Source organism: Hippocampus bargibanti, linkage group LG09 (assembly GCF_051943395.1).
Source record: "Hippocampus bargibanti isolate YZ-2025 linkage group LG09, ASM5194339v1, whole genome shotgun sequence".
NCBI classification, from domain to species: Eukaryota; Metazoa; Chordata; class Actinopteri; order Syngnathiformes; family Syngnathidae; genus Hippocampus; species Hippocampus bargibanti.
Genome location: NC_142742.1, coordinates 16,840,811 through 16,852,500, shown reverse-complemented (window position 1 = coordinate 16,852,500; position 11,690 = coordinate 16,840,811).

Here is an 11,690-nt window from a genome sequence, read left to right as displayed (position 1 = left end):
GCAATTCAAACTCGACGAGGCTTGCGCTAACGTGGACGTAGCATTGCCAGGCACAGGGTGGAAATGAGACGGGTCCGATGTACCTGCGGGATCCGATGGTCGGCAACCAGATCATGACAACATGCAACTCAAGGATCCTGTTTGATTTAATTTATTATATATACTTTGACGCTTTCATGGAAAGTGATTACTACATTGGGAAGTTTATCAAGGTACAGGTTATCATTGTTTGTGTGTGAAAGGGTATACAGTGATACCTCAGTTTACGAACCCCTTCGCTTACGAACTTTTCGGTTTCCGAACGTTATATTTATGAAAACTATTTTTTGGGATACACACGGAACTGCCACAATGAGTGATGTGTTGTTCGCGAACAAGCCCGTTCTCCTAACAAGAAAATGGTGGCCGACTGTTTTGTCCTCTATTCCCCGCCCCCAGTCTTCGGTTAAAGCCACGTGATTTGATCAAGAACGCAGCAGTGAGGGTGTGGGGGTTACAGACAGAGAGAGAGTGAGGCTGTTCTCCCAAAAACAAAATGGCGTCTTTGGTTAGAGCCACGTGATTGGTCAAGAACGCAGCAGTGGGGGTGGGAGGGTTAAACATTAAAGAGACAGGCAGACGACAGAGAGAGAGTGAGAAAAAACACACACACACGAAAGGGAGACTACAGAGCTTGAAACAAAAAAAACAAAAGTGAAATGATGAGAAAATGGCGAGAAAACAGTGAAATTTGGACTCGTTTCAGCTTTGATAGTTCAAAAGCAGAGTATAGACTGGAAGGTTAAAATATCCCATCAATCAGGTTCCACAAATAACCCGCACAAGCCATCTGTACACTTGATGCAAAAAGCTATCAACCCAGCTAAACAGAACACAAATGATGAGGAAAAAGATAAAATTATCACAGAGAAAGCACCTCCAAGGAATATTCCTCAAGATGGTGAAAGAAGAAGGCTACATTCTTCATCAAGTGTTTAATGCTGATGAAGTCCAAGATGGCGCCCGAGTAGGCAGCCGTCAGCAAGTGCTCTCATGAGCCTTGCTTTTTTTTGTTGTTTTTGTCTTGTTTTGTGTTTTCTTTTGTTACTTTGTGTTGTTGGGCGTCGTGTGGAATGGATAGATTGTTTTTCAGCATTTTTGACCATGACATTCATCAAGGAGGAGACTGTGCTGAGCGGTTGCGCCTTTTCGGCAGCATGAATATGCCAGTACTGTTTTTGAATGGGAGGAATGTCGGTGCCATTCGACTGCCATCGCTGAACATCAAAGGGGCCATTGTGTTGTTTTTGCGCCTGTAATGGTCAGCATCTTCACACCCCCGCTTTGTTCAGCGGAAAGGTCGATGCTGTTGGACAGTCTGCGGCTGGATGGATGCATGGCTTGAGGAGCCCGCGATAAGAAGAAAGGAGTGTCAGCACAGAGCGCCGATGCGTCTGTGGAACTGTTGCGGCTTGGAATTGAAGCAGATTTATGTGGGACAGGAGATGTGAGACAATCTATTTTCGTCAATGGATGCTACAGCTGCGTGTTTGCTTTCAACATTTAGCTTGTAGTCGACGTGCACGTTCCACCATGATGTCCCTGATCCACTGGTGGAAAGACACTTTGATCCTCTCATCTTTCATCTAGAACTGCTTCATGTCATCACAAAGAGGGTACAGCAAGTCCTGAAGAATGAATGACTCTCTGTGTCTTTGTTTTGTCATGTTGTCTTTGTATTGTCATATTATTTGTTATTTAGTTTTTTTTTGTTCTTTTGACTTCAAGACGGCGCCGCGACAGTGGCTGCCTTTCCAGCAGCTCATGTATTTCTTTTTTCTACTTTCATTCCTTTCATCACTTTGCTGCTGTGAAATGTAAATTTCTCCACTGTGAGACTAATAAAGGCAAATCCAATTGAATCCAATCCAATCCAAACCGGCCACCCCATTCCATCAAGCCATCAACGACCATTACAAAGGGACATAAAACGACTTTATTATATAGTACAGTTTATTTGTTTAATTATAATACCATAGCACATATATTATACATAAAATAAGGTATGTTTTCTGTAGTTTTAAGGCTTAGAAAATTATAAAGTAGAACATTATGTTTTATGGGGACCTGGGAACGGATTATTATTATTTTAATGGTTTCCTATGAGAAATTTATTTTTGGGGTGCACACTTACACACTCTGTCTAGGAACCAATTAAGTTAGTAAGCTAATGTATCTCTGCATATGTATCAACCTAGCCCAAACAGCAAGTCAAGCATTGTAGAAAGTATTTGGAACACTGTCTTGTTTTTCTGGACAATGCCACTGGAATTGCTCCACCTCCACACTATTGGGCTTTACTACTGAGCCATAATAAATATACAATGTCCAACAGTACAATGTATTGGAAATAGTCATGGGTTTTACTTGCTTCCAAGTAGTCTCTGTGGGATAGTTCTTGCCAAAATGCAAAGGCTATGTTTTTGATGAATATACATTCAATACAGAGATACAGTTGAATTGGTTTCTTGGCAACAAGCGAGGTCAGGTCATTGGTAGGAGTGTCAGACGGCTGCAGGGACACTCCAGTCTGACAAAAACAGCCAAGCATGTCTATGGGCACAAACAGTTGGCAGGCATTCCGCTGACTGAGGTCAGAGAGTGCTGTTTTTAAGCAATACTCTAAAATATAGCATTGTATTGTATATGTTTATGAAAGCAGCAACAGGAGTGCAGTTGGCAATTGGCCAAAGTTTGGCCGCTGACTGTGGATCCCAAATAAGCAGGCAGGAGGGAGCAGCAGGTTGTATTTGACATATTGTATTAAAATAAAGTCAGCATAAATAAAATCTAAAACATCAAAGGTCAGAGAGTGCTGAAGCAAACACATACACAGTACAATGTTTTTAATGCAATGCTTCCACTTACGAAATATTTACGAAAGAGCTAAAATATACGATAATTCCTGGACTATAAACCTATACTACTGTATATACAATTTATTGGGGCGCTAGCACTTAAGTAAGGCGAATATGTTTATGTCCGAAAGCAAGTCTGCAAGATACTGATAGCATGGAGCAGCGTGAAAAAAACGCAACCATCACAAACGGGTTTCGAGGATGAAAGTGTACTTACAGCGACAACGAAAGAGAGAATGAGAGCGCAGCTATTCCAATGCGACACAAGAACCAGCCCTGTTAGTGAGTGCTAACGTATTTCTTACGTGTCTCAGTTACTTGATATGTTTTTGTAAACAGACGAGTGCTTCGGACAATTGTAGCCAAAGTTTGGCATTTTGGCTAATATGATATTAAAACTTTAACAATTTTTTTGTGTTACGTATTTCTTTATAAACATGCGGCTTCTAGACAGGTGTGGTTTATGTATGTATATAATGTTTTTCCTTTGAAAATGTAGCAGTTGAGGCTTATAATTACGTGCGCTACCAAGTCCGGAAATTACGGTAGACTGTAGTCAATGAAAAAAAGCAGTTCACGTGTTATTAGTATGAGTCCAAGTTGCAAAGGTAAAAGCTTTGATTTCATAGATTAGATTGTATCTCGACAGCATTTAGTTGGGTATTCATTGAGAGCAAGCATCAGCTCCTGAGGGTTTGATTATCAGCTAGCTCCTTTTCACTGATAGGAATACATGTATGGACTCCTGCAAGGACCACTTTTGTATAGGCGTCATTGTTATTGAATCAGCACAGTGGATGACAGGAGCCATATTGTCCCATAAGATCTTCTTTTGGTGGTGGCAACAACCTTGAATCGTCGTCTGTGCTACTCGGATAAAAGCCTCACTATGGTGACTTGCAGCAACTGTTGTCAGATGGTTTTATTTTTATTTTTTTTCCTTCAACAAAGCATGAAAGTGAAACGAACAACTTACTTTCCTTGGTGCTATGTTGAGAAAGTAAATGCACACAACCTCTGCCTGGAAATTATATTTTACTTTGTAACACAAGGTAGCCAAACAATGGTCAAACACGCTTTAAAAGACTGAGATTTCAAGTTGTTTTGAGAATTGAAGCTACAGTATGAGAAAATATTTAACTGATCTAGAAGAGCTGTTTTTCACAATAAATAATGACTAAATCCAACTTCAGGAAAAATCTATTGGCACTTGTCCCAACTTTACAAACCGCCGCAATGAAAAAAAAGTACAATCCATAATTAGTTGAGACTTTTTGCTTTGTTGGAAGAGTCCCAAAAAGGTGGCAAATCTCTGAGGAATACTAAATAAATTAAATGCACATATTATCTTGACGGTGTCCGATCACCAAAGCATGCGGGCAGTGTGACTAGATGTGTAAATTGGTGGGTATTTATTTTCTCTCTCTGTGACTGATTTATTCGGATGGACTCTCTCAGGGTCGTCTGTCTTTCACTAGAAGTCATCTTAGCGCCATGGGATAGGGTAGGCACAATTGATAACGGATGGCTAGGTGGACAAAGATCACTACAATCTGTGTTTGCCTCTTTTTAGTTGATCCCAATCAGTTCGATCATCTGCAAGCAGCATTTTTATTGCAATATGAATCATGCAATTTCAGAGGATGGTTCAATTTTACCCACTTCTGTGGTCAGTTTGCGTGTGTGTTAGCAATTTGACAGGGGACCGTGGGATTTTTTTTTTGTAGTTTAGATATTTGCCATCTTTTGGACAGCAGAAGGATTAAGGTTCTTTCACACAGTAGAGCCTAAAATTGGTCTAAAATCAACAATTAATCAGTAAAATTGGATCGCCAAAAAATTGCTCGTCACCTCATAGATCTCTTTGCAGGTTACCCTGCGCTTTTGCTTCAGAGCTTGTTACAAGCGCAAGTTGAACCTTGTACATTGTTTTCATTCCCATTTGTTTGGCTTTTTGTTTGTGTGCTCACTTTGTTCTGCAGTTGAGCTAACAGGGCGCTATTTTATTTTTATTTATTTTTGGCACAGGTCAGTGGTATGGTCCAATTAAAGCGTGTGATCAGCCAGAACACTTTAATGATGGTTGTACTGTCGGAGTTGAGCAGCTTAGAGAGAGAGAGGTAGAGAGAGAGATGGCATGCTGTGAGATGGTGACTGCAGCATACCAGTGTCGTGCCCCAGTGGGTCCACTGCAGACAGAAGACAAAATTAGCCTTCCTCTTCTCCTGTCAGGACAAGGAGCAAGCGGCCGCCCACAGCAGCTATCTGCAGTAATGTTGATGACTGCTGTTTTCCATGTGTTAGTGGAACACAGTTTTTAGACATTTTGCCAGGTTTTATCTACCAATTAACTCTATTTGCATTGAGGCATTTTCTTTCTTCAGATTTACAATAAGCAGTCGAGGGGTTTCGAATATCAGATAACAATTTTCTGCTTCAAAAATTGCAACCTGTTGAAGCAGAATATGTGAGTTTGCTTGGTTTCACAAAATTAACCCAATCATCTAAAATACTCCATAATTATCTGGCATAGATTTTGAGACCAAATTGTTGTTGTTGTTGTTGGTGGTTTTTGTCTAAAGCCAGGCAAAACAGCCACCCAATGAAGGAATGGATAGCACATTTGAAGACACAAAAGTATAATAAAAGGATAACCTTAACATGCAAGTAGAATTTCCACCCAAAAGCTCTTAAATTAACAAGGTAAACGCCATAGTGTGTGCATTATGAGCGGAGGTAATGAAACACAAGAAGTCAAACAAAATAAGAGGCTAATACTTGAAAAACTGAAGTTAAATGCAAATACTGCCCACACTTGGAGGACATTTGTGGAGTTGTGTGCTGCTTTGTCTTCCTAAGCGCATTTTGTGCAGCACTAGGCATGTGTGTGTCTCTGATGGTACGCATGCATAGATTCAGACCCCTGGCTCTCCTCAGTGGGCGGCATCTGTTGTGGAGCTCTTTAATGGTTGCCCAGCTGGAGTCAAGCACTTGCAAGTTCAGCCAAGGTCACAGTCACTGCGTCTTTAGACCCATCATTTGGCAAACCTTTTCAGCCTGCAGTGTGCCGTGGTCCTGTCGGGAGTGGGCATGCCTATATGTGGCACTGAGCCAAGAAAAAAATATACCAATTGCTGATTAACGATATGAACATGTGACATAACATGTACACAGGTTGAAACAAATATCAAATGGTTGTGTTGTTTTTCAAAGTAGAATGCAATTGTAGCGTGACAGAAGCTGTTAGGGTGTCACAGTGTGTAGTCATATGGAATCAGTCAGGGCCTACAGTATATAGTGTAGCTTCTTTCCATCTTATATAAAGGCAATTTGATGCTTCCAGTTGACAAAGCTCAAGATAACGGATTGCATGTCAACAGTGTTTTTTTTTTCTTGGCACAGAGTGGCAACCCACAATGTTCTGAAAAAAAAAACAAAAAAAAAACACTTGTTGCTCTGCCAAGACTCTGGCGTTTTTGCCATTCCATGTAAGGATCAGACCGGGACTTCATCCAGAGCCCAGTAACGTGAACATCATTTGTTCCTGTGTACTACATGAAATTCACTCACTAACAAAAGAAAAACACATTGAGAAAAAGCAAAACTGAAAAAAGGGCAGGGGTCAGTCGCTGCCTTTCTGTTCAGTAGAAGCAATAACAGCAAACAAGAAATGAGAGAAAAATACTATTCACATGCACTCACGTTTAACTGGCTTTTCCTATTCAGTGCTACCTATTCAATATGTTTGAGGGAAGTCAGTAGTGTAGATTTGACCTGAAACAATATATAGTACAGACAGGACAGTGGGTCAACCCACGGGTCAAAGCAACAACGTTCACTTTTGCATTTGCACTTGGTGGAGGTAATATAGATTGAGATGACTTGTGCTCAGGATAACAACACTTACAAATGTCTATAAATGGCTGCAAAGGTGCTTTGCCAGATTTTATTGCATATTAAGATCATTCAGAATACAAAAATGTTCACAAATCACATTTGACTTTGATTATATTTTCTGCAAGCTGTTTTTTTTTTTTTTTTTTTTTTTTTTTTTCCAAAAAGACACTCCTAGATCATACACTGAGCATTAATGCACCTATTAGTGTGCTGAGGTGTGGAAGTTTGATATTAGAAATTCCCTTCTAACGTGTGAAGAAGTGGCGCCCTGTCATGATCTGGTTGGCGACCAACGGGGGCGCTGTCGGCCCCGCCTGCAGCTGCACAGGTGCTGGTCGTCCCGATCAGATTGGCGACCAACGGGTAGCGACGTCAGCCCTGCCTGCAGCCTCGCAGGTGCTGGTCGTTTTAATCACTGACACTTAAAAGGACACCCGGCACGACCATCCGGTGTCGGTTCATTGTTTGCTGCTTGTTTGTTGCTTGCTTTGTGTATGTGTTTGTTTAACCTTGGCGGACTTTTACTTTTGGTCTTCTTTTGCTACTTTGTATTTTTTCCATTCAGATGATTTTGATGTTTTACATTTTGTTCCTGCTGACTTTATTTTAATACAATTTGTCAAACAACCTCCTGCTCACTTCTGCCTGCTTTTTGGGATCCGCACCCGCCATCACCACCTCGCAAAACCCGACAGAATGAACCGACCAACCATCGGATCCTGCAGGTACATCGGACCCGTCTCATTTCCACCCTGTGCCTGGCAATGCTACGTCCACGTTAGCCCGAGCCTCGTCACGTTTGAATTGCGTCACTCGACGAGCCGTAACGTCCACGTAAACGTCCGGCCGAGACCTCCTTCCGGGTGGCCGTCCAGGGTGGCACTGGGTGACTGGCAGTGCACGCCCACGTCCAGCCACGCTGTCGTCGTGCATGACGAATTGAGTCTCATCCACGACGAGCCGTGCAACGTCCGCGTCAACGTCAGTCCGAGACCCCACTCACCGCTGGATCCCGGAGCGGCTCAGGACTGGTCTCGTTTCCCCGGTGCCGGGCAGTTCACGCCCACGTTGGCGTCCGGCCGAGACCTGGTCCCATACGGCCGTACGGGGTGCCATTCTGCGCCTGGCAGTTTGACGTCCACGTTGAGCCATGCGCCATTGCGTGAACGTGCGAGAGGGATCGCAGTCACGCCCACGATGATCCGTGCCGCGTCTTCGTCCACCCCAGGCCGAGTCCCGTTCCCCTCAGGCCGCCGCCCGTCGTATGCTGGAGAGGCAGCGGTTGCACTCTCCACCGATCGTTCCCTGGCGAGTGGACCTTTTGGGAGACTGTTGGGACTTCTGTAAGCAGCCCCTTAAAGGGGGGGGGGGGGTACTGTCATGATCTGGTTGGCGACCAACGGGGGGCGCTGTCGGCCCCGCCTGCACCTGCACAGGTGCTGGTCGTCCCGATCAGATTGGCGACCAACGGGTAGCGACGTCAGCCATGCCTGCAGCCTCGCAGGTGCTGGTCGTTTTAATCACTGACACTTAAAAGGACACCCGGCACGACCATCCGGTGTCTGTTCATTGTTTGCTGCTTGTTTGTTGCATGCTGTGCATGTGTTTCTTTAACCTTGGCGGACTTTTACTTTTGGTCTTCTTTTGATACTTTGTATTTTTTCCGTTCAGATGATTTTTATGTTTTACATTTTGTTCCTGCTGACCTTTAATTTGTCAAACAACCTCCTGCTCCCTCCTGCCTGCTTTTTGAGATCCGCACCCTCCATCACCACCTCGCAAACCATGACACGCCCACACACTCGTCATGCACGTGTGGTCTTCCCTTGTGATCCGACAGCCTGCAGAATGCTACACACAGAGCATCAACATCAAATAGAATGTTAAAGATGATTCTTGTCAATCCTGCAAACCAAAGTGGTCTCTGTGAAACAAAGACTGGGGAGTTATGGAATATGTATACCATATTCAAGAAATAAAATAAATAATCAATAAACAATGAAATAATCACAGAGATATGATTGGATATCTCTCTCTTTTTTCTCTTTTTCTCTGTCTCCCCATCAGTCAGTCAGTCTGTCTGTCTGTCTATCCTTTGCATTTTAATGATACGTGGCTTGGCGTTCTTTTTGGGCTGTCCTAGATCTGATCCCCACAATCCCTGTATTTTATACATGTTATCATTTCAAATAATGTACGGCTACAACTTTTATACAGGAAAAAAAATACAATTGTGAAGCGATCTTACAAAGACAATTTTGGTCCAAATCCAGTTCATCTCAACTGCTGCTCGCCAACGACAATGCTGCCGCCAATCGCTGCTTTTGTCACGGCAAACCAGCAAAAGTAATCCTCACACACACACACACACACACACACACACACACACACACACACACATACATATATATATATATATATATATATATATATATATATATATATATATATACAGTAAAGTCTCGTTATATCGATATCAGATATATCGATAGTCCCGGTTATATCGATACTATTTCTATGCACGCACGGAGAAAATTACATGCAAACAGGGTCGGATATATCGATAGTCCCGGTTATATCGATATTTTTTCGGACTCCCTTGAATATCGATATAACGAGACTTTACTGTATATATATATATATATATATATATATATATATATATATATATATATATATATATATATATATATATATATATATATATATATATTGTGATATCATGAGAGGCTTGCTCTCAGCGGGACGGGACAAGAAGTGCAATGGACGACAGGTTTGGATGCAAAGAAAAAGGTTTTAATCAAGGGTTCCAGGGGGAATTCACAAGCAACAAAGGTTTGAATAGTGTCTCTTCCAATACTTATCAAAATAAAGTCTCTTCTGATGCTTAAATCCAAATAAAGTCTTTTCTGCTACTTAAATCCAAATAAAGTCTCTTCTGCTACTTAAATCCAAATAAAGTCTCTTCTGAGGTAAAACTGAAGACAGAGTTCTTTACAAGAGTCTCTAGGCCTCACCCCTCTTGACGTCCTCGTCATGTAGCCTAGCCACCTTAGCTAGGTTCAAATCCAGTGTCCAGTCGTGGGGTCCCAACTGGCAATGAGTTCCACGCAGCAATCAACTTCTCCACAGAGCACAGCAATCGAGCTTGTCTTTCTCCAAGCTGCACACTCAGAGGCTCTCTGCCTTAAGAGCCCTGCTTTCCAATCAAGCCCTGATCAGCTGCAGGTGTGTGGGTTTAATTGCTGCCTTCCACCAGGTGGGGCAAAGACTCCCTCTGGGTGGAGCCATCTTAGGGGGATGTATTTGCCCTCCAGGACACAGCCTCTCGTGACATCACACATCCCCCCCCTTGAGACCGACGTCCTCGGCGGGGTGAAGGATGCGAAACAGGCCAGGAAGGCCTCCCTTCGGGAGAGGGCATCCGCATTGCCTTGGCTATGCCAGCCCTGTGGACCACAGAGAAGTTAAAGGCCTGCAGACTCAAGAACCACCTTGTTACTCTGCTGTTGGTCTCCTTGTTCCTGGCCATCCATTGGAGAGGAGCATGACCACTGTGAAACGTCTTCCCAGGAGATAGAAGCGCAATGACTCCAGCGCCCATGTAATGGCCAGGCACTCCTTCTCCACTGTGGAATAATTCTTTTCCCTGGGCAACAGCTTCCTGCTAAGGTACAGGATGGGATGTTCCTCTCCTCCATGTACTTGCGAGAGTACAGCCCCCAGACCAACTTCTGATGCATCCGCTTGCACCATGAAGTCCTTGCTGAAGTCTGGTGCCACCAGGATCGGGCTGGAACATAACGCCTGTTTTAGATTGGCGAAGGCCATTTCGGCCTCTGGGCTCCACTTCACCAATCGGGAGTGTTTTTTGGTTGTAAATTCTGTCATGGGGGCTGCTATAGTAGCGAAGTCAGCGATAAAGCGTCTATAGTAGCCAGCCATGCCTAAGAATGACCTCACCTGCTTCTTGGTAAGGGGTTGGGGCCAATCTCGTATAGCCTGTAGTTTTGCTTCTTGAGGCTTCACCAGCCCCCGTCCTATAGTGTAGCCCAGGTAGTTGGTCTCGCCAAATGCCAACCTGCACTTTTTCGGGTTCGCTGTGAGACCTGCTTTTCTGAGGGAGTCAATCACCGCTTGCACTCGGGGTAAGTGACTCTCCCAGTCGGGACTCTGTATGACGACATCATCTAAATATGCTGCTGCGTACCTCTTGTGGGGGGTGAGAATCCGGTCCATTAAGCGCTGAAACGTGGCGGGTGCTCCATGGAGACCAAACGGGAGCCTGGTGTATTGGTAGAGCCCCTCAGGTGTGGCGAAGGCTGTCTTCTCCTTTGATGCCGGGGTCAGGGGCACCTGCCAATAACCCTTTGTGAGGTCGAGGGTGGTGATGAAACGTGCCTCTCCCAGGGAGTCAATAAGATCATCAACACGAGGCATCGGGTACGCATCAAATTCAGACACCTCATTCAACTTCCGATAGTCGTTGCAGAATCGTATTTACCCGTCTGGCTTGGGAACCAACACGATCGGACTTGCCCAGGCACTTTGGGACTCCTCAATTATTCCAAGTTCCAGCATCTTCCGTATCTCCTCCTGAATAGCTGCCTTACGGGCCTCCGGCACCCGGTATGGACGTTGGTGGACTGTTTTTCCAGGTGTGGTGCGTATCTCGTGTTGCACCACTTCCGTGTGTCCAGGTATGGAGGAGAAGACGTCTTGGTTACGCTCAACCAATTCGAGGGTCATCTGGCGTTGGTGTGGGGACAAATTTGGACCTGTCTGTGTCACATCTCGTTGCCATCCGGGGCGCGCCCCGCCCCTCCTGTCACCTCCTCCGCCAATCTTGGGAGACGGCCCCTCCAATCATCATTCACCTGGGTTCCCACAGCTGAT